The following is a 22,670-nucleotide window of genomic DNA, read 5'->3' on the forward strand; positions in this document are numbered from 1 at the left end:
GCCAAGAAGGAAAACGAGGCGGTGCAGCAATCCCCGCTCAGCAGGGGAACTGGCCACCGAGGCAGGGACCGCGGCTTAGAGGGAGATCGGAGGCCCTCCGAGGGACCCCACAAAGGACCCCGGCACCAGCCCTGTCGGCGGACCCTCCTGCGCTGAGAAGGCGGCGGCCACCACCCCTGAGAAAGCCCGGGGCGCTCTCAGCACGACGCGTCAGCTCCGCCGGGGGAGCGCCTCGCACTCGGGGGGTGGACGTCTGGGCCTTTGCTCGAGGACACGCTGCTTTTATTCCAGGCGGTCAAGAGCCGACCAGTGACCGCCTAGAATAAAAGCAGCCTGGCTCCCACGTGTCCCCGTGGACACCGAAGGTCGCGGTGACAGCCGCTGTGGAGGTGACTCCGGGAAATCTCACTCCGGGTCCGAGCTGGGCACAAAGCCGGACCCCTCCAGCGAGCGCTGGCGTGGAGGTCCTCGCCCGCGGTCTGCAGGCCTCTGTGCACAGCCAGCTGGGCTCCAGGGAGAGGATGCGTCCGACCACCGCAGGGTGGGAAGGCGACTTCCTTCTCGCTGGCAGAGGAACCTGGAGCCTGGCGGGCCCCATCACTGCGCAGAGCGTTCTGCAGGTGCGAGACACGTGGTTTCTACAGCTCGCAATCTGCAGCTCCCTTGAGGAGCAAGCCTACCCTACATTGAGGGGTTTCCTGCAAGCAGATCACTGCTGCGCAGAGAAGAGGACTGTACTCTCCCTTCGAAATCCCCTGCCTTAGAAAAGTGATGAAACTTAAACAAAATCATCATGTTAGTCAGCTTTTAGGATCTGTGATGGTTTCAGTCCACGGTCAGTGGATTTTTTTTTTTTTTTAACCTGAAGAACATCTTTATATGTTTCTCTTTCTCTTCCAATCTTTTTTTTTTTTTTAAGTACTGGGGTTTCAACCCAGGGGCACTCAACCACTGACCCACATCCCCAGCCCTTTTTTTGCATTATATTTAGAGACAGTGTTGCCTAGTACCTGGCTAAATTGCTGAGGCTGCCTTTGAACTTGCAATCCTCCTGCCTCACCCTCCCCAGACACTGGGATTACAGGCCTGCATTACTGCATCCAGATTTCATCCACTTATTTTTTTTTCTTTTGTCTTTCCTCCTCCTCCTCCTCCTCCTCCTCCTCCTCCTCCTCCTCCTCCTCCTCCTCCTTCTCCTCCTCCTCCTCCTCCTCTTGACAGGTCTTTATTTATATGTGGTGCTGAGAATGGAACCCAGTGCCTCACACATGCCAGGCAAGTGTGCTACCGCTGAGCCCCAGCCCGGCCCCTCATTCACTTCTTGAAGAACATTTGAATTGCTTCCAGTTTGGGGACTCTCACAAAGAAAGCTATTAACAAGAAATCCTTTTTGTGGACACGTTTTATAAATCCCATTTTAAATTTATTTTTAATGCTAACTTACTTTGTGAATGGATATTTTATTCATAAACACAAAATTCATTTGAATATTATGAAACCCCAAGGTGGAAGTCTATTCACTTTTCTTTCTTTTTGCTTTTTAAATTTTGTTCATTTTAGTTATGCATGACATGTCAGTATGCATTTGGATATATCATACATACATGGAGTATAACTTTCCATTCTTGTGGTTGCATGTGATGTGGGTTTCACTGGTCCGGTATACATATATGAACATAGGAAAGTTATGACCAATTCATTCTGCTCTCTTTCCTATTCCCATTCCCCCTTCACTTCCCCCACCTACCCCTGTCCAACCCAGTGAACCTCCACTCCTCTCCCAACCCACCCTGCCTATTGTGAGTCAGCATCTGCATATAAGATGTTTTTTTTTTTGGGGGGGGGTTGGCTTATTTCACTTAGCATGATAGCCTCCAGTTTTATCAGCAAATGCCATAATTTCATTCTTCTTTAAAACTGAGTAATATTCCATTGTGTATATGTATCACATTTTCTTTATTGATTCATCTCTTTAAAGGCACCTAGGTTGGTTCCATAGCTGTTCTGAATTGAGCTGCTATGAAGATTGATGTGGCTGCATTGCTATAATAGGCTGATTTTAAGTCCTTTGGGTATATGCAGAGGAGTGGGATAACAATGTCAAATGGTGATTCCATTCCACGTTTTCTGAGGAATCTCCATACTGGTTTCCAGAGCCCTTGAACCAATTTGCAGTCCCACCAGCAGTGTATGAATGTACCTTTTCCCCCACATCCTCGCCAACACTTATTGTTACTTGTATTCTTGATAATTGCCATTCTGACTACAGCAAGATGGACTCTCAGTGTTATTTCAATTTTCATTTCTCTAATTGCTAGAGATCTTGACCATTTTTCATATATTTATCACCCATTTGTATGTCTTCTTCTGGGAAGTGTCTGTTCAGTTCCTGTGCCCCATTTATTGATTAGGTTATTCATTTTTTATGTTGTTCTTTATATATATCCTGGAGATTAATGCTCTATCTGAGGTGCATATGGCTCATTCTATAGGCTCTCTCTTCAAGTTCTTAATTTTTCCTTTGCTGTGAGAAAGTTCTTTAGTTTGATACCATCCCATTTATTGATACTTGATTTTACTTCTTGTGCTTTAGGAGTCTTGTTGAAGAAGTTGGTTCCTAAGCTGATATGATGGAAACTTGGGTCTACATTTTCTTCTAGCACATGCACGGTGACTGGTCTAATACCTAGGTCCTTGATCTACTTGGGTTGAGTTTTGTGCAGGGTGAGAGACAGGGGTCTCATTTCATTGTATTACATATGGATTTCCAGTTTTCCCAGAACCATTTGTTGAAGAGGCTGTCTTTTCTCCAATGTATGTTTATGGTGCCTTTGTCTAGTGTGAGATAACTGTATTTATGTGGGTTTCTCCCTGTGTCTTCTATTCTGTACCATTGGTCTTCAATTCTGTTCTGGTTCCAATACCATGCTGTTTTTGTTATTATACCTCTGTGGTATGATTTCCTAAGGTCTCTTTCAGTCAATTCATGTATTGCTTTACTTTTCTTGATGAGGATTGCTTTGGCTATTCTGGGCTTATTATTTTTCCAAATGAATTTCATGACTATTTTTTCTATTTCTGTTAAGAACATCATTGGAATTTTAATAGGAATTGCATTAAATCTGTCATGCTTTTGATAGTATGGCCATTTTGACAATATTAATTCTGCCTATCTGAGGGCCTGGGAGATCTTTCCATCTTCGAAAGTGTTCAATGTATTTCTCTAGTGTTCTGTGGTTTTCATTGTAGAGTTCTTTCACCTCTTTTGTTGATGTGGCTGCATTACTATAATAGTAATATATAATATTATTCCCAATATTTTATTTTCTTTGAGGCAACTGTGAATGGGATAGTTTTCCTAATGTCTCTTTCAGTCAATTCATTGACTGATGTACAGGAATACAATTGATTTATGGGTGTTCATTTTATTTCCTGCTACGTTGCTGAATTCATTCGTGAGCTCTAGAAGTTTTCTGGTGGAGATTTTTGTGTCTTCTAAATATACAATCATGTCATCAACAAATAGGGTTAGTTTTGTTTTTCCTTTTCTATTTGTATCCCTTTAATTTCTTTCTTCGGTCTAATTGCTCCGGCTAGAGTTTCCAGGATTATGTTAAGCAGAGGCAGTGAAAAAGGCATCCCTGTCTTGTTCCAGGTTTTAGAGCAAATGCTTTCAACTTCTCTCCATTTAGAATGATGTTGACATTGAGTTTAGCATGGATAGCTTTTACAATGTTGAGGTGTGTTCCTACTATCCCTAGTTTTTCTAGTGTTATGAACATGAATGGATGCTGTATTCTGTCAAATGCTTTTTCTGCATCTATTGAGATAACCATGTGATTCTTGTATTTAAGTCTATTGATGTGATGAATTATGCTTATTGTTTTCCATAAGTTGAATCAACCTTGCAACCCTGGGATGAACCCCACTGGATTGTGGTGTACTATCTTTTAAATATGTTTTTGTATGCAGTTTGCCAGTATTTTATTAAGAATTTTTGCGTCTATGTTCATCAGGGATATTAGTCTGAAATTTTCTTTCCTTGGTGTGTCTTTGTTTGGTTTGGTATCAGGGTAATACTAGCTTCATAGCATGAGTTTGGAATGGTTCCCTCTTTATTTCTTGGAATCATTTGAGGAGGACTGGTGTTAGTTCTTCTCTGAAGGTCAGGTAGAACTCAGCTGAGAATCCATCTGGTCCTGGGCTTTCCTTTCTTGGTAGGCTTTTGAAATTGATCTGTTTAAATTTTCTATAGCCTCCTGATTCAATTTGTGTTGATCATATGTCTCTAGAAATTTGTTTATGTCTTTATGATTTTCTATTTTATAGAAGTATAAATTTTCAAAATAGGTTCTGAATAATAGATTATTTTATTTCAGTAGTGTCCATTGTGATATTTCCTTTTTTATCACAAATAGTAGTAATTTGAATATTCTCTGTCTTTCTCTTTGTTAGTTTGGCTAAGGATTTATCAATTTTATTTACTTTTTCAGAGAACCACTTTTTTGTTTTGTCAATTTTTTAGATTATTTATTTTGTTTCAAATGTCCTTTTTTGTCTCTTCCCTTCTAATTAACTTTGGCTTGAAGTCCACTTTATCGGATAGGAGGATAAAAACCCGGCTTGTTTATGAGATCCACGTGACTGTTTTTTTCCCATCCTTCTACCTTCAGTCTGAGGATGTCTTTGCCTATAAGGTGAGTCTCTTGGAGACAGCATATTCTTGGGTTTTATTTTTCAATCTAATCTGCCAGTCTGCATCTTTTGATTGATGAGGTTAGGGCATTTACTTTTAATGTTATTATTGAGATATGATTTTTATTCCCTGTCATTTTATTTTAATTTGAATTAGTTTATCATTGACTCATTGTTCTTTTAGTGTAGTTCCTCTCTTTGCTGGTTTCACTTTTAATTTTTATTTCTTCTTCATGAAATATCTTGAATGTGTTTCATAGTGCAAGCCTTCTAGTTGTGAATTCTTTAACATTTGCTTATCATGGAAGGTTTTTATTTCATCATCAATTCTGAAGCTTATTTTTTCTGGGTATTTTCTTGGCTGGAATCCATTTTCTTTCAGAGATTGGTATTTAAGACCTCCTTGCTTTGAGGGTCTGGGTTGAGGGTCTTGGGTTTTCCTTTAAATGTTACCTGTTGTGATTCTCTAGAAGTCTTTAGAAATTCTATCCTTGTTCTGTATGTTAGGCATTTTCGTGATAATGTGGCTTGGTGTGGATCTATTGTAATTTTGTATATTTGAGGTCCTGTAAGCCTCCTGTATTTGACTTTCCATTTTATTCTTAGTTTTAGGAAATTTCCTGATATTATTTCATTGAAAAGATTGTGCACTCCTTTTCTTTGTATCTCTGAGACTTCGTCTATCCCAATAAATATTAAATTGTGTTTTTTCAGTTTATTCCATATTTCTTTAAAAATTTTTTTTTAGTTGTTGTTCGACCTTAATTTTATTTATTTATGTTTGGTGCTAAGAATTGGACCCAGTGCCTCACACATGCTAGGCAAGTGCTCTACCACTGAGTTACAATCTCAGCCCTTATTCCATATTTCTAAGCCATTCTGTCCATGGTCTCTTAAAATCTTTTCTCCATGGTCAACTTTGTTTTCAAGATACACACACACACACACACACACACACACATATATAAACCATATTTTTTATAAAGTATATATATGCATAGGGCTGGGGTTGTAGCTCAGTGGAAGAGCACTTCCCTAGCATGTGTGAGGCACTGGGTTCAATTCTCAGTACCACATACAAATAAATAAAGGTCCATCAACAAGTAAAAAATATTTTAAATATATAAAAATATATATGCATAATTCTTTTTCGCCGCAGCCCGGCTGGCTGGGCAAAATAACCGGGGGGTGACGAATAACTTGTGTACTTTGATACAGCAGGAGTGGAAGCCGTTTATTGTAGGACAGGAGCAGTATTTATACATTCCACACAGCTTACCTAATTAGCATAAACTAGATACATCAGTCAACCAATAAGGAATCTCCACACTTAATGGCTCGCTTTTGTTACTTCTCAAACCACTCCCTCTGGCATTTTGACAGGCACCATCCAGACTTGTTTATGAACTCTAACATTCCCCTGGCAAAATGCCAGGTGTTATTTTGACTTGTTTACAGACGCTAACACTTTTTTTTCTTGTACCAGGGATTGAACCCAGGGGTGCCTAAGCACTGAGCCACATCCTTAGCCCTTTTTAGTTTACATGTTATGTTGAGACAGTCTCCCTGAGTCTCCTAGGGCCTCACTAAGTCACTGAGGCTGCTTTTGAACTCTTAATCCTCCTGCATCAGCCTCCCAAGCTCCTGGGATCACAGGTGTGTATCACCATGCCTGGCAAGATCATATATTTTGCCTTCATTGCCTGAAACTCTGTCTTCCAAGTGATCTAGTCTGTTGGCAAAGCTTTCCATTGAATTTCTAATTTGGTTTATTGATTTCTTCATTTCAAGGATTTCTGCTTGTTTTTATTTTCCTAGAATCTCTATTTATTGAAGTGATGTTCACTTCCTGTATTTTCTCTGATTTCACTCCTTGTACCATCCTTTGTTTTGTCGTTTAACTATGTACATTCTAAACTCCTTGTCTGACACTTCTTCCACTGGGGTGTTGACGGATTCTGTTGTTGGAATATCTTGATTTATTTGGGGTGATTTGTTCCCTTGCTTTTTCGTGTTGTTTGTGTGTCTACCCATATAACAGTGTGGATCTGAGGCACTAGAATTTCTACCCTATGGACTTGGTGTCCCTGAAGTTTTCCAGTACCTAACTTGCTGAGAAGTTGCCTGTCTTCTTGGTTTCACCACAGAGCAGCCAGGAAAGCAATCTCTTCTATTCCTTCATCTTGAAAACCCTCTGCACTTTTCTCTATATTTCATAATTAAGGGAAAAATTTTATCTTGGTTAGTTTCCTTTTAGCCCATCTTTAATATAGGCTGCACACACTAGGCTAATTGTATTATTATATTGTCTCATTTGATTTATGCAACAATTTTGAAGTACTGATATTCTTTTTCAAATGACCCTTGCGAAATTGAGGCCTAGCAAGTTGAAAGAGTCAGTCCACAGTCAAACAGAAGAAACTGGTGGTTCCAGGATCACAAGGGAGGCCCTCCCTGCCAAAGGCAGACAAAACCTAATGTTTTTGTCATAATATTCTTTGGTCCGATAGGCCTGGAAACCAATATCCACGCAGTTCCCAGCCATGGCATTTGTGGCTGACACTCTAAAAAACTGTTCCTCTTGGTAAGGCAGTAAAAGTCGACTTCAGCTGTGGCTTATGTATCTTACATTTGAGCAAAGAAGCCTCCTCCTGCTGCTGGGGAAAAACAGATGGCTCTTCATCAAACTAGATTGCAAGGAAAGCAAAAGGAGGCAGAGAGGAGCAAAGTGCAGAGGCAAAGCAAAGCTGCCCCCCAGCAGCCAGCCTTATTTATAGCAATAGGTGCTGCGCCCCTCCCCTGATTCAGGCAATGGCAAGGCCCTACTGAGGTGGATGGCGCAAGGCGTCCATCCTCTGGAGGAGCGCAGTATGTTTCTGGGAATGGGCTGGTTTGTTTTTGTATTCCTTTAATAAGTATAGTTGTGATTTCTCATATGACCATTAACTATGAAGGAAAAAACATGATTTCCCAATTAATGCAACTACTTCTAAAGAATAGATCTGTTTGCTCTAAATGCAATGATTCAGCTGTGGAGCGTAAATTGTTAATGTCTAATAAAAAACTCCCTGTATTCCTGTCAAGGAAGTTTTTGAGAAATTAAATTAAAATCTAGAGAAGAAAAATTAATGTTAAGAAGACAGATTAGTGCTTGGTACTGGGCAACTTGTTCTTGTTCCTGTGCACAATGGTTTGTGCTCTTACTCTTGTTTGATTAAAATTAATAACAAGTCAACCACTTGCCGTAATCATGGCACCGGTTCCAGTCAGTAAGTCAAGAAAGAATAGTCAAGGTATAGGCCAATAGTTTGGGACATTTGTAACTATTATTAAAAGTTAACTAAGCAGAAACAGCTCAAAGCAAAACGCGAACTGAAAGTACAAACGCTTGCTTATGCATAAGCCAAGATACATTCTTCTATTCTAATTGTAGCTACGTAATATTTTGTTTCTTTGAATAATGATTCCTGTTTTGTAACCACAAAGTACTGTGAGCCTGCCAAAATGAAAAGTATATATGATCAACTTCACAAGTAAAGATTGGGATCAACACCTTCACTTTGGTGTCTGTGTTGTTTCTCCACCCCTCTTTCGCCGACTCCTCACCATCCGTTCATCTCCTGAGACCACCTGTTGGAGCTGGTCTCCGACAAATAGGTTATATTCAGTCACTGGCATTCTTAGTACATATTGTTCATTATGTCACCAAGCAGGTCACAGAGTTGGCAACGTCACGCAGCTTATTCCTTAGGTACATACTAAGCTGCGATGTGCAATGTTAGGAGCGTTGTGTAGCTCTCAATAATGTCCATTGTATAAAGTTACTGTTATGTGGACAGATTCAGACACAATGAAACATATGGTTGTCTAACAAGAGAGTTCCTTTATTCCCAGGAGCTGAGTGTTTGAGATCAAGTTTTTGAGGCTGATAAGACTCTAGCAGAGCCTCCTCATGGAGGGCATTGCCACAGCAGCTAGGCATTGCACATGCATTAGTTATCTTACTAGTTCCTGGGAGAAACTGCAGAATATTCCAACAGTGGAAAACAAAACACCTGTTATTCCTTGCGAATTTGCTCACCAGATGGAATTCTCTGACTTGAACGTTTCCACAGCCAGAACCCTTACACCAGATCAGTTTGTAGGACTCATGGCTTCTATTGGCAATGTCCTGAATACCTGCTGAGCTTCCTGTGATTCTAAGTGATTTTCTTTGACGACTGATGTTAGTACTGCCTCCTGCTCTGCCAGGATATCAGAACCTTCTGGGACTTTGCAGACCTGAGTTTGGTACTTGAGTAGGCATGGGAGACACCACAGTCCTTCCTGCCATGGTCATGCCTTTCCCATTAGGCTAGGTTTCAGAGCAGTGAGGAGGGGGTCACCAAACACCTGAGAGAGGTTGACAAAATGCTGGCAACCACCAACACCAAAGTGTAGCTAACCCCTCAGGCATTTTCAGTTGGGGAAAAAAAACAGTACTTTTTTCTCCTCCTTCTTCCTGGAGATTGAACCCAGAGGTACTTAACCACTGAGCTGCATCCTCAGCCCTTTTATTTTGAGACAGGGTTTGGCTGAGTTAGCTAGGACCTCCATAAGTTGCTGAGAGTGACTTTGAACTCATGATCCTCCTGCCTTAGCCTCTGGAGTTTAAAGAGATTATAGGTATAAGGCCTGAGCCAGGATGCCAGCTCCCACCCACCCCCACCCCCACCCCCACCCCCACCCCCACCCCCACCCTCAGCCCCCCAAAAGACTTCGGACAGTTAACAATAACTGTTTACAATATGTACTGCCATTTGAGGAGAAGGGATATCAAGGAACATCCACGATTTGTCAGGCCACTGATGCATGTCAGGGGAAAATGAGACTGAGAGGGTAGCACTCCTTTCTGACTATGAAGGCAATAAGCAAGGGCTGGGGACAGGAAGGAAAAAGAAACCTTAAATTTGAAGAGGTGGCTTTAGGTGTAAAGGATGGTTTAGAATGATATCTAAAGGCATTTCCGAAAAGGACATAGGATGTGCTAGCAAGGCAGCCATCACTGAAGTCTGACGAAAGGGAGGAGGTCGGTAGGAAAACTGCCCTAGTGGAAGCCCCAGGAGATGAATGTGGTCCTGGCTCCTGTTCAAGAGTTCCTATTATATATTCCTGAGAGGACAGCAGAGAATTGTGACCCGGGTGGCCTGAGAATATGAGCAAGATCGCAAGATATCAGGGCGGAGCTGTTCCTGTACACATGATGAACCTGTTAGTTCTACTATTAGAACCATCACTGCAAGTATCCCAAGTCAATACCTTCTTTCCAAGAAAAGTCAATTATTTCTAGATACAGATTCTGCTTTGCTCAACTAGATTAGTTGTGCCCTGGGGCTCCAGTACAATGAGACTTCGGAATGTTCCTGAAGTCTCTACATATGGGCGTTTCCGCCTCATTGCAAGAATCACATTCGCTGCAGTAAAGACCAAGTAACCGCACTACAGAGTACCGTCCACTGCACAAATTCAGGCTTCTGCAAACCGCCCACTCTTTTTTTTTTTTTTTTTTTTTTTTTGAGAGAGACAATTTTTTAATATTTTTCAGTTTTCGGTGGACACAACATCTTTATGTTATGTGGTGCAGAGGATGGAACCCAGCGCCCAGCGCAGGCCAGGCGAGCGCATTACCGCTTGAGCCCCCTCCCCAAACCGCCTACTCTTTACACCCCGGAAAGGGCAGGGCCGGGCAGGTAGGCCAGGAGCAACCTCAGGTCCTTCAGGATCTAAGGTCTAACAGAGCTTCTTCTCATTCTGGGCCTGGGGAGTGTTCTGGCCCATGACGAAAAAGCGCCCCCTGCCGGACTTTCCTTTCATCAACCCTGGAAGATCCAGAAACGGTTGTGAGAAGAGCGGTTTGCTCCGATGCTTGCACTCCTAACCATGGTCCGCAGAAGCGGAAACGTACGGTAAGTCTAGAACACTAGACCCGAGAGAAGAGAGAGAGAGAGAAAGAGAGGAGTGCAGGACAAAAAGGTGGAAAAAAACAAAGAGGCAGCACCCAAGACGCCACGAAGCGAAACGAAAAGAGAGATCTACATCAAGACAACAGCTACTTTTTAGCACAGTAAATGCCAGGGGAAAGCGCGAACGCAGTCCCCCACTACCACAAATTATGCAGTCGAGTTTCCCACATTTGGGGAAATCGCAGGGGTCAGCACATCCGGAGTGCAATGGATAAGCCTCGCCCTGGGAAAACCACCTTCGTGATCATGGTATCTCCCCTGCCAGGTAAGTATGAGTTGCTCGCCTTCCCGCCCACCTCAGCCTCACACGCCCTTCACTGTACACACACGGTTACTTTGCTTCACGCACTCCCGGGCTCGCTTGGCCCTTACACACAGCGGATACCACCCCCCGTCTCGAGCAACATTCCTGCACGCGCTCCCACAACAGGGGAAATGCACCGCGTTTAAGCAGCAGGTGCCCAAACAGCAGCCCCTGCGCCGTCTCATCTACATAAACCACGCCCTATCTATGGCGTCATGCGTGGCGCCCTGCCCTACGCTACACGCCCCGCCCCACGTCCGCTCCTCCCTCTTCCACACGGTCCACCCCGCCAAGCAGCGCGCAGCTCGGGGCGGGGCAAGTGCCTCCGGCCTCAGCCTCTTTCCCTCACGCCCCGCCCGGTGTCAGGGCGGTGCGCAGAGCCCGGGCCTGGTCTCCCTGAACTGCGCAGAGAACAACTCCAAGGCTCTGTGCTTCCAAGTCGTGATCAAAAAGATCGATTGGAGCCGGGCGCAGAGGCACACGCCTGGGATCCCCGTTACTCCGGAGCCCGAGGCAGGAGGATCGCTCACTCGGCGAGACCCTGTCTCAAAATGAAAAGGGCTGAGGATGTTGCTCAGGGCCACAGCGTCCCCGGGTACGATTTTCGGAACTGAAAACACGCACGGTTTTATTCACTTGGAATTCACTAGCAGCCAATGAATTCTAGGCCCCTAGAATTAGCATTCCCCCAAATGGGTCTTTTGAGTTTCTCTTTTTGTTCTTACAGCATCCAACTGTAAGAAGACAGGTAGATGAGAATGGTGGGAACACCAAGTTCAGAGAATCTGAAATGAGCCCCCACATGCTTTCTCTGCCAAAAAGCAATCTCCGTACCTCCTCCTGGCCTGAGGCTGAGGACCAATGCCAGATAGTCAGGGTTGCTAAGGTATGATGGAGGGTCCAAATGAAGCCAGATTCAAAGATAGTCAGTGTAGATAGGTAAATCGGGTCTAATATCGAGTAAGATCCAAAATGGAGGCCATGTTGAGAATGAAGTCCGGGAAAAGCAGAACAACTCTTGGAATGTTAATGTCCCCAAGGCCCAGAGCCCATCCCAAAGAAGTGTCAATGAAACAGCTCCCAGCAAACTTGAAGATGCTGACCCAAAAGTCCTTCCTGCCCAGATTACCCCTTTGGCCCACCTGTGCCCCACCCTTGACAGAACAAAGGACAGGAATGTGACAGAAATGCGGGAAAGCTAAAGAAGTCCTTATCAATAAAAAGGGGAGACAACTGCCCTTCCAGGGATTCCACCTCTTGGGTCCCCTTCCTTCCTCCGGGGAAGTCTTTTCTGCTGACCTTTACTAAACTTCTACTTTCCACTCTGACCTTGCCTCTGCGTGCTTCTCTGGTGTTATACTTCAACATTGGGGAAGCAAGGACTGTCACCTATAAACAGCGGTAACACAGAGAGGATGATGAGCGATCATCACTGGTTACCAAACAGGAGCATGGGTTTTTAGCTTCTGTGATCCTGCTCCTGGGCACTCCAGATTGCTAACAATTAACTTCTGCTTCCCCGCACTTAGGCACATACACAGAAAAGGAAAGAGAAGACAATAATTAAAAGAGGGATTCCAGGGTCTACAAAATAGTGAGATGCTCCTCCTCCCACGGACACCCAGCTCTTGGGCCCCTTCTCTTGGAAGAGTCTGTCACTATCACTTTCTTTCTTAAATAAAACTTGCTTTCTCTGATTGACTTGGAGTTTCTCAGGAGTTCAATTTTCAACACTGGGGAACAGGGACCAGTTTCTGTTCTCCAAAACCAGTATCAGAACCTGGGGACTCAAATGCCAAAGCAGGTACAACATTACCACTGAGCTCCAGACCTAACCCCAAAGCTTATCACGTTAACCAAATTCTACTCAAGTTTTTGTCTTTATTTCTTTTTTGGTACCAAGGATTATAACCCAGAGGTGCTTAACCGTGAGCCACATTCCCAACCTTTTATTTATTTTGAAACAGGGACAAGTTAATTTGCTGAGGCTGGTTTGGATTATAACCCAGAGGTGCTTAACCTTGAGCCACATTCCCAACCTTTTATTTATTTTGAAACAGGGACAAGTTAATTTGCTGAGGATGGTTTGAATTTGTGATTCTTTGGCCTCAACCTCCCAAGCAGCTTGGATTAAAGGCCTGTGCCACTGAGACCAGCTCTACTGGAGCTTCTAATCCTCTTCCCAACTCTCTTTAGCTTTTGCGCTTCCCAATTCAATTCTATCCCTCAGTTTTAGCAAGAATCATCCTAAGTTTGGACAGATTTCCAACAAGTGATATCTGAGCACCCTTTATATATAGAAGTGTTCTTCTTCCTCGCCTTAGGCTAGATAATGTCTGAGAACTTGTCTGTCTACAGCAAGAATCCTGGGAGGTAAGGGTCGGGCATAGAGTGGGCATAGAGCCTTTGCCTACCATGTGCCTGGCAAGAGGTCAATACGCTCTTCACCCAAACACGGGTTAAGAAACCAGTCAGAATAAAACCGTGCGTGTTTTCAGTTCCGAAAATCGTACCCGGGGACGCTGTGGCCCTGAGCAACATCCTCAGCCCTTTTCATTTTGAGACAGGGTCTCGCCGAGTGAGCGATCCTCCTGCCTCGGGCTCCGGAGTAACGGGGATCCCAGGCGTGTGCCTCTGCGCCCGGCTCCAATCGATCTTTTTGATCACGACTTGGAAGCACAGAGCCTTGGAGTTGTTCTCTGCGCAGTTCAGGGAGACCAGGCCCGGGCTCTGCGCACCGCCCTGACACCGGGCGGGGCGTGAGGGAAAGAGGCTGAGGCCGAAGGCACTTGCCCCGCCCCGAGCTGCGCGCTGCTTGGCGGGGTGGACCGTGTGGAAGAGGGAGGAGCGGACGTGGGGCGGGGCGTGTAGCGTAGGGCAGGGCGCCACGCATGACGCCATAGATAGGGCGTGGTTTATGTAGATGAGACGGCGCAGGGGCTGCTGTTTGGGCACCTGCTGCTTAAACGCGGTGCATTTCCCCTGTTGTGGGAGCGCGTGCAGGAATGTTGCTCGAGACGGGGGGTGGTATCCGCTGTGTGTAAGGGCCAAGCGAGCCCGGGAGTGCGTGAAGTAAAGTAACCGTGTGTGTACAGTGAAGGGCGTGTGAGGCTGAGGTGGGCGGGAAGGCGAGCAACTCATACTTACCTGGCAGGGGAGATACCATGATCACGAAGGTGGTTTTCCCAGGGCGAGGCTTATCCATTGCACTCCGGATGTGCTGACCCCTGCGATTTCCCCAAATGTGGGAAACTCGACTGCATAATTTGTGGTAGTGGGGGACTGCGTTCGCGCTTTCCCCTGGCATTTACTGTGCTAAAAAGTAGCTGTTGTCTTGATGTAGATCTCTCTTTTCGTTTCGCTTCGTGGCGTCTTGGGTGCTGCCTCTTTGTTTTTTTCCACCTTTTTGTCCTGCACTCCTCTCTTTCTCTCTCTCTCTCTTCTCTCGGGTCTAGTGTTCTAGACTTACCGTACGTTTCCGCTTCTGCGGACCATGGTTAGGAGTGCAAGCATCGGAGCAAACCGCTCTTCTCACAACCGTTTCTGGATCTTCCAGGGTTGATGAAAGGAAAGTCCGGCAGGGGGCGCTTTTTCGTCATGGGCCAGAACACTCCCCAGGCCCAGAATGAGAAGAAGCTCAACAAGGTAAAGACTGTGGGCCACTTTGATTCTACTTTTCAAATCTCCTGAATGTTTCTTGTGACCTAAGTCAAGCCATAATAGCTGTATATTTTTAGGATAAGTTACCAACTGGGCTCCATGGTTACAGCTGGCAGGGGGAGGAAAGGAAGGGGAGAAGAAGCTCTCCCCTTCTCAGGTGTTGTACTTGAAGGGCTAACTTATCCAGAACAGTGAAAGATAAAAGCTGCTTTTATGTGAACTTCTCGGACTTAGACTGTGAACTTTTGAACCCCTTGCCTTACACACTGGGTATAAAACTCTGAAACTACCTGAACTCGGGGTTCAGGGGATTGATTGATTACAGCAAAATCCGTGCCCTTTGAGCCTGGCTGCAGCCAAATAAAACTCTTTCCTGCTGTCTTTTTCTTCTTTTTTTTTTTAATTTATTTTTTAGGTGTAGATGGACACAACACAATGCCTTTATTTTTTTATGTGGTGCTGAGGATCCTGCTCGTGCTAGGCGAGCACTCTACCGCTGAGCCACAATCCCAGCTTTCCTGCTGTCTTCTGTGCCTTGCTTCGTCTGTCCCTACAACAGAGAATTTACCTCCATTTTAGCAAACTTAACACAATATAATTGCACCACAGTCCTCATTTATGCAGTTGTCACAGGACATAGCTGGATATTCATAACTGGAAATCTGTGAGAGCTGGGGATATAGTTCTTTTGGTAGAGTGCTCTCCTAGCATTCACAAGACCCTGGCTTCAATGCCCAGCACCACATTAAAAAAAGAAAAAGAAGAAATCTAATCCCTGTCCTAGGGAGTCCAAGATGGCCAGATGGCAGTCTCAACGCCCATTTTAAACACCATTATTGCATCTACTGGTCGAAGCGTTTCCCTCTTGAGACCGAAGATTTTCTTAGATCAGCAGAGCCCAAAGGAAGAGTGATAGGAAGTAAAATTTCCATTAATGCGTCACTGGTGGTAATGAGAGGAACTGCTTCAAGTTTCACCATTTGATTTTGAACATTTGTCACTGATTTAGACATATTCTACGTCCTGAGGGATAGTACCTAGGTCCTCAAGGTATTGTCATCCAACTGGTACTGAAATTGAATCTTCAAGAAGACATTCCACCATCCCATGTAGCTAAGGATAGAACCAATGGGCAAAAGCCCGTTACAACTGTCAAGTGAGTTCTTGGTCAGAAGCAGTGCTACATGGAATACCTTAATATGGAATAATCCATTCTGAAAGTTGGCACAATTCCTCCTCTGAGCCTTATTCTCTTTCCCATTCCTGTGTAGGAGGCCACAGAGCCCAGGGTCTGATCCCCGGAAGTCTTTCAAATCTACCCCATGTGCGCATATCCTCATTCCAGAGGACCCTTTGGTAGTCTGCTGAGGCCTTCACAACAACTGTCAGAATTTTGTTTGTTTGGACTGGGCCTCGCTAAACTGCTGAGGCTGGCTTGGAACTCATAATCCTCCTTTCTCAACCTCCCCGGGCGCTGGGATTACAGGCGTGACCCACAGGGAAAAAAAAATAAAGAGGTGCTGAGGATCAAACTCAGAGCCTTGTGCTACATAGTGTTACAATTGAGTTACACTCCCAGTTCAATTTTTTTTTTTTTTTTTACATATCTTTTATGTATTTTTTTATGGTACTGAGGATTGAACCTGTGCCTCACCTGTGCTAGGCAAGTGCTCTATCACTGAGTTACATCCACAGCTCCCAAATAGTGGTTTTAACCAGTAGAATGCTTATAGTTACAAAGGAAATAGAGTACTCTTTAATCTGTAGAGCTTTCATAGCCACAGTGGAAAGAATGAGGAAGACTAAGAGGGAAGAGGCTGAATTCATACACCAACCCTTCAGGCCTTGACCCTAGACGATTCTAGAATTGAAGTGATTCAAAATAATTATTCTAGGTTTCCGCCTGGGCCGTGGCGCATGCCTTTAATCCCAGCTGCTCAGGAGGCTGAAGCAGGAAAATCACAAATTCAAAGCCAGCCTCAGCAATTTAGTGAGACTGTCTCTAAATTTTAAAAATATATAAAAAGGCCTAGGGATGTGAGTCGGTGGTTGAGCGTCCCTGGGTTCAATCCCTGGCACCAAAATTCAGCTGCGCGACCAGCACGCTAGCTTCATAGTAGAGGTTCTAAGCATAGAAGTTTACTAGTGAGATCAAAATAAACACACAAAACTCAGTTTACCTTTTTCTTTGACCAGGTCTGAGAGGCTCCCCCTCTGGCTCCTGCCTGGAGCCACCCGGTGGGGCATCGAGGTTTACATAGGACTAGCAGGAGAGAGAGGCAGGGCACGCCAGAGAGTGGCCTTTTATTGGGGAACAAGAAATTCAGGGGGAAATTCCATCCAATGAAGGTCGAGGGGGACAGCATTCCAAGGTCAGGGTCAGTGATCGGTCTCAGGGTCAATGGTCAGTCACACCCCCACACGGATGGGCTCTGGCACCTAGAAAGGGTGGGGATGAGTTCGGCACAGTTTAGCCAGAACGCCTCACACCCAGTCAGGGAGGTGCCCAATCACGTGCGAGAATGGCTTCCCACACATAATAGTAGTAGTAGTAGTAATATTGTTGTTGTTGTTGTTATTATTATTATTATTATTATTATTATTATTATTATTATTATTTTAGGTTTTCCCTGGCCTCAGGGAAACTGCAACTACTGGACATCATTACTAGCTAATTAATACTTTCTGAGAGCATAGTTCCAAAGGAAGGATCATACGCCTCCTTGTGGCCACCGGGGATCCCTACAATTTCAGCACCCAATCTGGAAAAAAAAAAAAAAAAAATACCCCGAACTCTGGGCAATGCTCAAAATCTTGAAATTACAAGATATTGGAGCTTTAAACTGAGCAGGATGAAACAAAACCTTGTCCTATCTTCTCCCCAGAAACACGAGATCAGTTGTTCAAATGTAAAGAATCCGAGTCAAGACTGAAGGCAACCTCTTCAGGTCATTGTTGACGTGAAGAAACAGAATTGCGGAGCTGAACCGAGTCCCTCCTTCCTGGAGCCGATGGGCATTCCGCCAAGGTTCAGGCTCTGATTGCAAGTGGGTAAAAACTGGTGCATGGAGTGGGATGCTGGGGAAGCCACTCCAGCCTCTCCCGGATCTCCCCTTGTTTCTCTCCTCCCAGAAGAAACCAAGAAGGAAGGGACATCCAGGGTAAAAGGATCCTTTTTCAACCCCCCGCCCCCAGAGGTCCCACCTGCCACGATCTTTTCCGGAATCCTGGTGTCGGAGAAGGTGCTGCGAGACTGAAGAAAGAGGACGACAGGTTCAGATCTGCACAAGGTGTGACTTTTAGGCACAGAACCGTCTTGGGTAGCAGCAAGACAAGGCGCACCCCGGACTCGGGCAGGAGGGGGGACTGATCTGCTGAGCTAGACAAAGGGGGCCTTGTCTGTCTAGGAAACAGTGGGGCGTCGGGGTGTCACACGAATCCTTGTATTCTGTAGAGTTTGGAATGCGTACCAGGGTCACCTAACCAGCAGAGTGGCAGTTGCACCCCAGATGACTTAGTCAGGTCAAGCTAGATGCCTACAAAGTCACTTACTAGCGGCTGCTACTCTGCGAGGCCCAAGGCCCGGGTGACCGTCCACGCAGATGCCGGGCAACGCGGTGCCGCGGGGCCCAGGAGCCTCAGCCCCGCGGGTTGTGCGCCTCTTCTCTGGGCCCAGAGGAACGTGCCTGCGGCTGCGCCCAGGACGGTCCCTAGCGCTGGAAGACGGTCGGCTCCGTCGCGTCGCACCGAAGCCACGGCCGTCCCTGTCCTTCGCGCGGTCTGTGCCATCAGGCCTGCTCGGGTCACGCGGACGGCTCCGCTTCCACCCGGCTCTGGCAGCGCTCCTGGTGATCAAAGAGGACGCGGCGGCCGGGGCGGCGAGTCGCCAGGCCTCCGCTCGGAGGTCGAGGCCGTCGGGGAGGAGGCGCGGCGGGCGGCGAGAGGGGAAACCAGGCTCGTGGCCTTTTCCGTGCTCACGCACACCCGAGGTCCCCGCTCCTGCCCCTTCCTCCGCCTCTCCAGCTGCCCGTCGGCTCGGGCCCCGCAGGCAATGCGCGCCCGCGGGGAGCGGGGCCGGACCTCGAGCCGGCGGCCGGCAGCCAGACCCGGGGGACCGCAGCCCGGAGCGACGTCCGGACGGGCCGACAGCACGGCGGCCGCGGGGGCTGGTCCCGAACCCGAGGCCGCTCGCATTTCCCAGATGGAGACAGGAACCCGCCGCGCGCAGCCCCGGGTCTCTGTGGCGCAATGGGTTAGCGCGTTCGGCTGTTAACCGAAAGGTTGGTGGTTCGAGCCCACCCAGGGACGGCCTCTTTTTCCGTTCAAGGTGATCTCAGGTCACCTGTCCACGACATTAAGCTGCAGAGTCCTCTGGACCCCCTCAGCCAGGACTCGCCGCGGAGCAGGCTGTGCGTCCCGGCCATGTGGCGGGGGAGCTCCTCGTGGTTCCGGCTCTGCCGCAAGGGCCTTGGGATAGGTTCAGCCACGCCCGCCCGTGGGGACCAGTGGGGACCAGGACTTGGTAAGCGCTTGCTGGATGCCAGCCACTGTCCCTATTTTCAGGGGCAGCATCAGCGTTAGCACTGTTCGCTGTGTGTCATTTTGTTAGAGTCTCTAAACAAGTCTGGATGGTGCCTGGCAAAATGCCAGAGGGAGTGGTTTGAAAAGTAACAAAAGCGAGCCATTAAGTGTGGAGATTCCTGATTGGTTGACTGCTGTATCTAGTTTATGCTAATTAGGTAAGCTGTGTGGAATGTATAAATACTGCTCCTGTCCTGCAGTAAACGGCTCCCACTCCTGCTGTATCAACTACACAAGTTGTTCCTCACCCCCGGCTATTCTGCTGCAGCCGGACTGCGGCATCATTTCCTGGCTCCACGGAGGAGGTGAGACCCCTTCTGACGTTCTCTGTTGTAATTATTCAGAGATCATCTTCCTACCGTCACCTGGTCTCCGGGGCAAGCCTGCAAGTGGGACTGCCCTGATGTCCAGAGCGGTGGCCCGCGCTGCCCCACTCTGAGGAAGGCTCTTCCCCGCAGGTGCATGAGATGTCCGACAGCGGTGCAAACCCGACCTGCTGCTGCTCCCAGTCCCACGTGGCTCTCCGTCTTACCGGGAGGCTCTGCTGTGCACTCTTGTCCTCTGATCCCTGAGAACTAGGGAAACTGGCTCACAAGAGACTGGAGGTCGCATTCTTCTGACCATAGAGGGTGGGAGGCCGTTCCCGCACCTGATTTGAGTCACCTCCCTGGCAGGCGAGAGGCGCTCAGGCACAGCTGTGTCAGGGCCTTCCCCACCCTGTCCCAGGTGCGAGAGCCTGTCCGTGTGGGGGTGTGCCTGACCACTGACCTGAAGTCCAGTCACTGACCCTGACCTTGGAATGCTGTCCCCCTCCACCTTCATTGGATGGAATTTTCCCTTGAATTTTTTGTTCCCCAATAAAAGCTCACTCCCTGGCGTGTCCCCTCTCTCTCGCTGGCCTCTGTTAACCTGGCCACTGCATTAGGTGGCAGGAGCTAGGAGGAGCCTCTCTGAGCTGGGCAACAAGGTATGGAGAGTCATGTCTCTTTAATTTTAAACTCACTAGTTAATTTTATGTTCTGAACCTCTATTATGAAGCTAGCGTGCTGGTCTCGCGGCTGATAGAGGTCTCCACAGGTAACCTTGCACCTCTGGGCCTTTGACAGAGTGCCCAGACCCAATTCACCTTCCAGAGTGTGACCTTCATGGTCAGTCCTGAGTCAAATAAAATGTGGAAAGAGAAGACTTTAACTTTTCATCATTTTGAAACTTTAGATAATGGATGTTTTCCTTATTTTCTTGTGGCATTAAGAGGGAGAGTTGCATTCTCCTGACTCAGTAACTACTGCTCTTAGGGAATTGTTTGGTCTATGCTTGAAAGAAAAGTGACCACAACACTCGGAGCAACCAAAAGATCTTTATTGCAGCAGTGCAACAAAGAGAAAAGAAAGAAGGAGAGAGAGAGAGAGAGAGAGAGAGAGAGAAAAGAAAAGAGGGAGAGAGCAAGAGCAAGAGAGAGACAGAGCAAGAGAGAGAGAGCAAAAGAGAGGGGGGCCTGGCAGGAGGGAGTTTTTATAGCCCAAATCTAATGGGGCCTCTGGGTCTGCAAGCTGCCTTGTTGGCTCAAGGGGGGGTTAAGTGTTCAGCCTTGAGCAGGGTTGAATGTTCAGACTTGAGGCAAACAGGTGATAAAGGACCAGATAGAGTGGGGTTTGAGTCCGTCGGCTATCTTGCAGCCAACATCTGTTCAGCCTGCCCTGCAGACAATGCCGCAGTCCGGCTGCAGCAAAATAAGGGGTGTGGGGGGGTGGGGGGGTGACTAACAACTTGTGTAGATTGATACAGCAGGAGTGGGAGCCCTTTATTGCAGGACAGGAGCAGTATTTATCCTTTCCACACAGCTTATCTAATTAGCATAAACTAGATACATCAGTCAACCAATCAGGAATCTCCACACTTAATGGCTCGCTTTTGTTACTTCTCAAACCACTCCCTCTGGCATTTTGCCAGGCGCCATCCAGACTTGTTTACAGACTCTAACAAGACAACACAGTTCAGCCTGCTCTGCACCCAATAATGCTGATACGTGTATTTGCTATGAAATGCAAGGTGGGCAAGTAGCCAAAGAGAATTTTTCATAGTAAATAAAAGTAAATGGAGTTGAATCCAATCTCTTTACCTCACTGGAAGATTCTGTTACATCTGTCCCTAAAACTATTGCCATAGCCCTCCTTGAATAAATCTGCTTTACTCTCAAAAGAAAAAAAGAAAAAGAAAAGCAAAACAAAGCCAAGCTGGGCAAAGTGACACAAACATGTCCCAGCTACTCTAAAGGCTGAGGTGGGGAGATTGCAAGTTCAAAGCTGGCTTTGGCAATTTAGGAAGACCCTGTCTCAAAATAAAAATTAAAAACAGGGCAAGTGCTCTAACTCCCTGGTAGATCATCCTGTGTTAAATCCACAGTAACACACACACACACACACAAAAAAAAAAAAAAAAAAAAAAACAGAAGTGGAGGTTAGATTCTCAAATAGATTTACCTAAAAATAAGTGAAGTCTTATTTTGATCCTTTCAGAGTTTTAGATGGTGTCCTAATCATCTTGGGTTGCTGTAATAAAGTACCCTAGACCGGGTAGTAAGACTCAAATGGCTTCAGTTTGAACATTTGCCTTCATGGCCTATGTGAATCTGAGGAGGTCACTTGGCATCACAACACAGCCATTCTCCTGTGAAATTCAAAAGACAACAAACTGTAAAGTACTCTTTTGTTGTTATTGTTATTTGTGGTGCTTGGGATCTGGGCTATCTTTTTTTTTTTTTTTTTCCTTTTAAATTGTGGGCTATCCTAATGACTGTTCATCCTATAGGGTTTGAAATGGGTATGAGGGTCATCTAGTGAGCAAGATGGTGGTTATGACTAACTGGTCGTACTCATGTCAAGTTGGATATCTATAACTTGAAAAAACCACAACATACAAAAAAGGCTTATTTTATTTAGTTTTCTTCTTTTTTTTTTTTAAAGAGAGAGTGAGAGAGATAGAGAATTTTTTAATATTTATTTTTTTAGTATTTGGCGGACACAACATCTTTGTTTGTATGTGGTGCTGAGGGTCGAACCCCGGCCAAACGCATGCCAGGCGAGCGGGCTACCACTTGAGCCACATCCGCAGCCCCTTATTTAGTATTTTTATCAGGCTTATGCAAGCATAGGGTTTAAAGAACCCAACACTCTTATAAAGCTTTTAATGGAAACCAACTGTCTTTTGATCCCCTTACCCATTTCCTGCTCCCTTGAGGTAACTACTTTATTATTATTTTTTCAATTAATACATAAAAACTGTACATGTTTATGGGGCACCATGTGATGTTTCAATACAACTCTGAAGCATCACATGGTTCTTCAAATATTTATCCTGTCATTGTTAAAAATTAAAAATCCAAGCCAGGGGTGGTGGCGCACACCTGTAATCCTAAAGGCTTGGAAGGC

At 46.0% G+C, this 22,670-nt stretch overlaps 1 long non-coding RNA gene and 3 other non-coding genes across 5 annotated transcripts; 3 read left to right on the top strand and 1 right to left on the bottom strand.

Moving 5' to 3' along the window:
* Nucleotides 1-10,806: 10,806 nt before the first annotated feature.
* On the bottom strand, nucleotides 10,807-10,970 carry LOC139707516 (U1 spliceosomal RNA). Its single transcript, XR_011709070.1, has one exon. It is a non-coding gene; the product is annotated as a U1 spliceosomal RNA (small nuclear RNA).
* Nucleotides 10,971-14,129: 3,159 nt separating this feature from the next.
* LOC114108543 (uncharacterized) lies at nucleotides 14,130-20,118 on the top strand. Of its 2 annotated transcripts, none has more exons than XR_011708978.1 (7): nucleotides 14,130-14,313; nucleotides 14,558-14,646; nucleotides 17,547-17,708; nucleotides 17,794-17,951; nucleotides 18,999-19,183; nucleotides 19,443-19,547; nucleotides 19,701-20,118. It is a non-coding gene; the product is annotated as an uncharacterized lncRNA (long non-coding RNA). The 2 variants fall into 2 exon arrangements; XR_011708979.1 differs by having other exon boundaries at nucleotides 17,857-17,951.
* On the top strand, nucleotides 14,141-14,304 carry LOC114108555 (U1 spliceosomal RNA). Its single transcript, XR_003585498.1, has one exon. It is a non-coding gene; the product is annotated as a U1 spliceosomal RNA (small nuclear RNA).
* Nucleotides 18,896-18,969, top strand: Trnan-guu (transfer RNA asparagine (anticodon GUU)). The gene has a single exon. It is a non-coding gene; the product is annotated as a tRNA-Asn (tRNA).
* Nucleotides 20,119-22,670: the final 2,552 nt, after the last annotated feature.

Source organism: Marmota flaviventris, chromosome 10 (assembly GCF_047511675.1).
Source record: "Marmota flaviventris isolate mMarFla1 chromosome 10, mMarFla1.hap1, whole genome shotgun sequence".
Classification (NCBI taxonomy): Eukaryota; Metazoa; Chordata; class Mammalia; order Rodentia; family Sciuridae; genus Marmota; species Marmota flaviventris.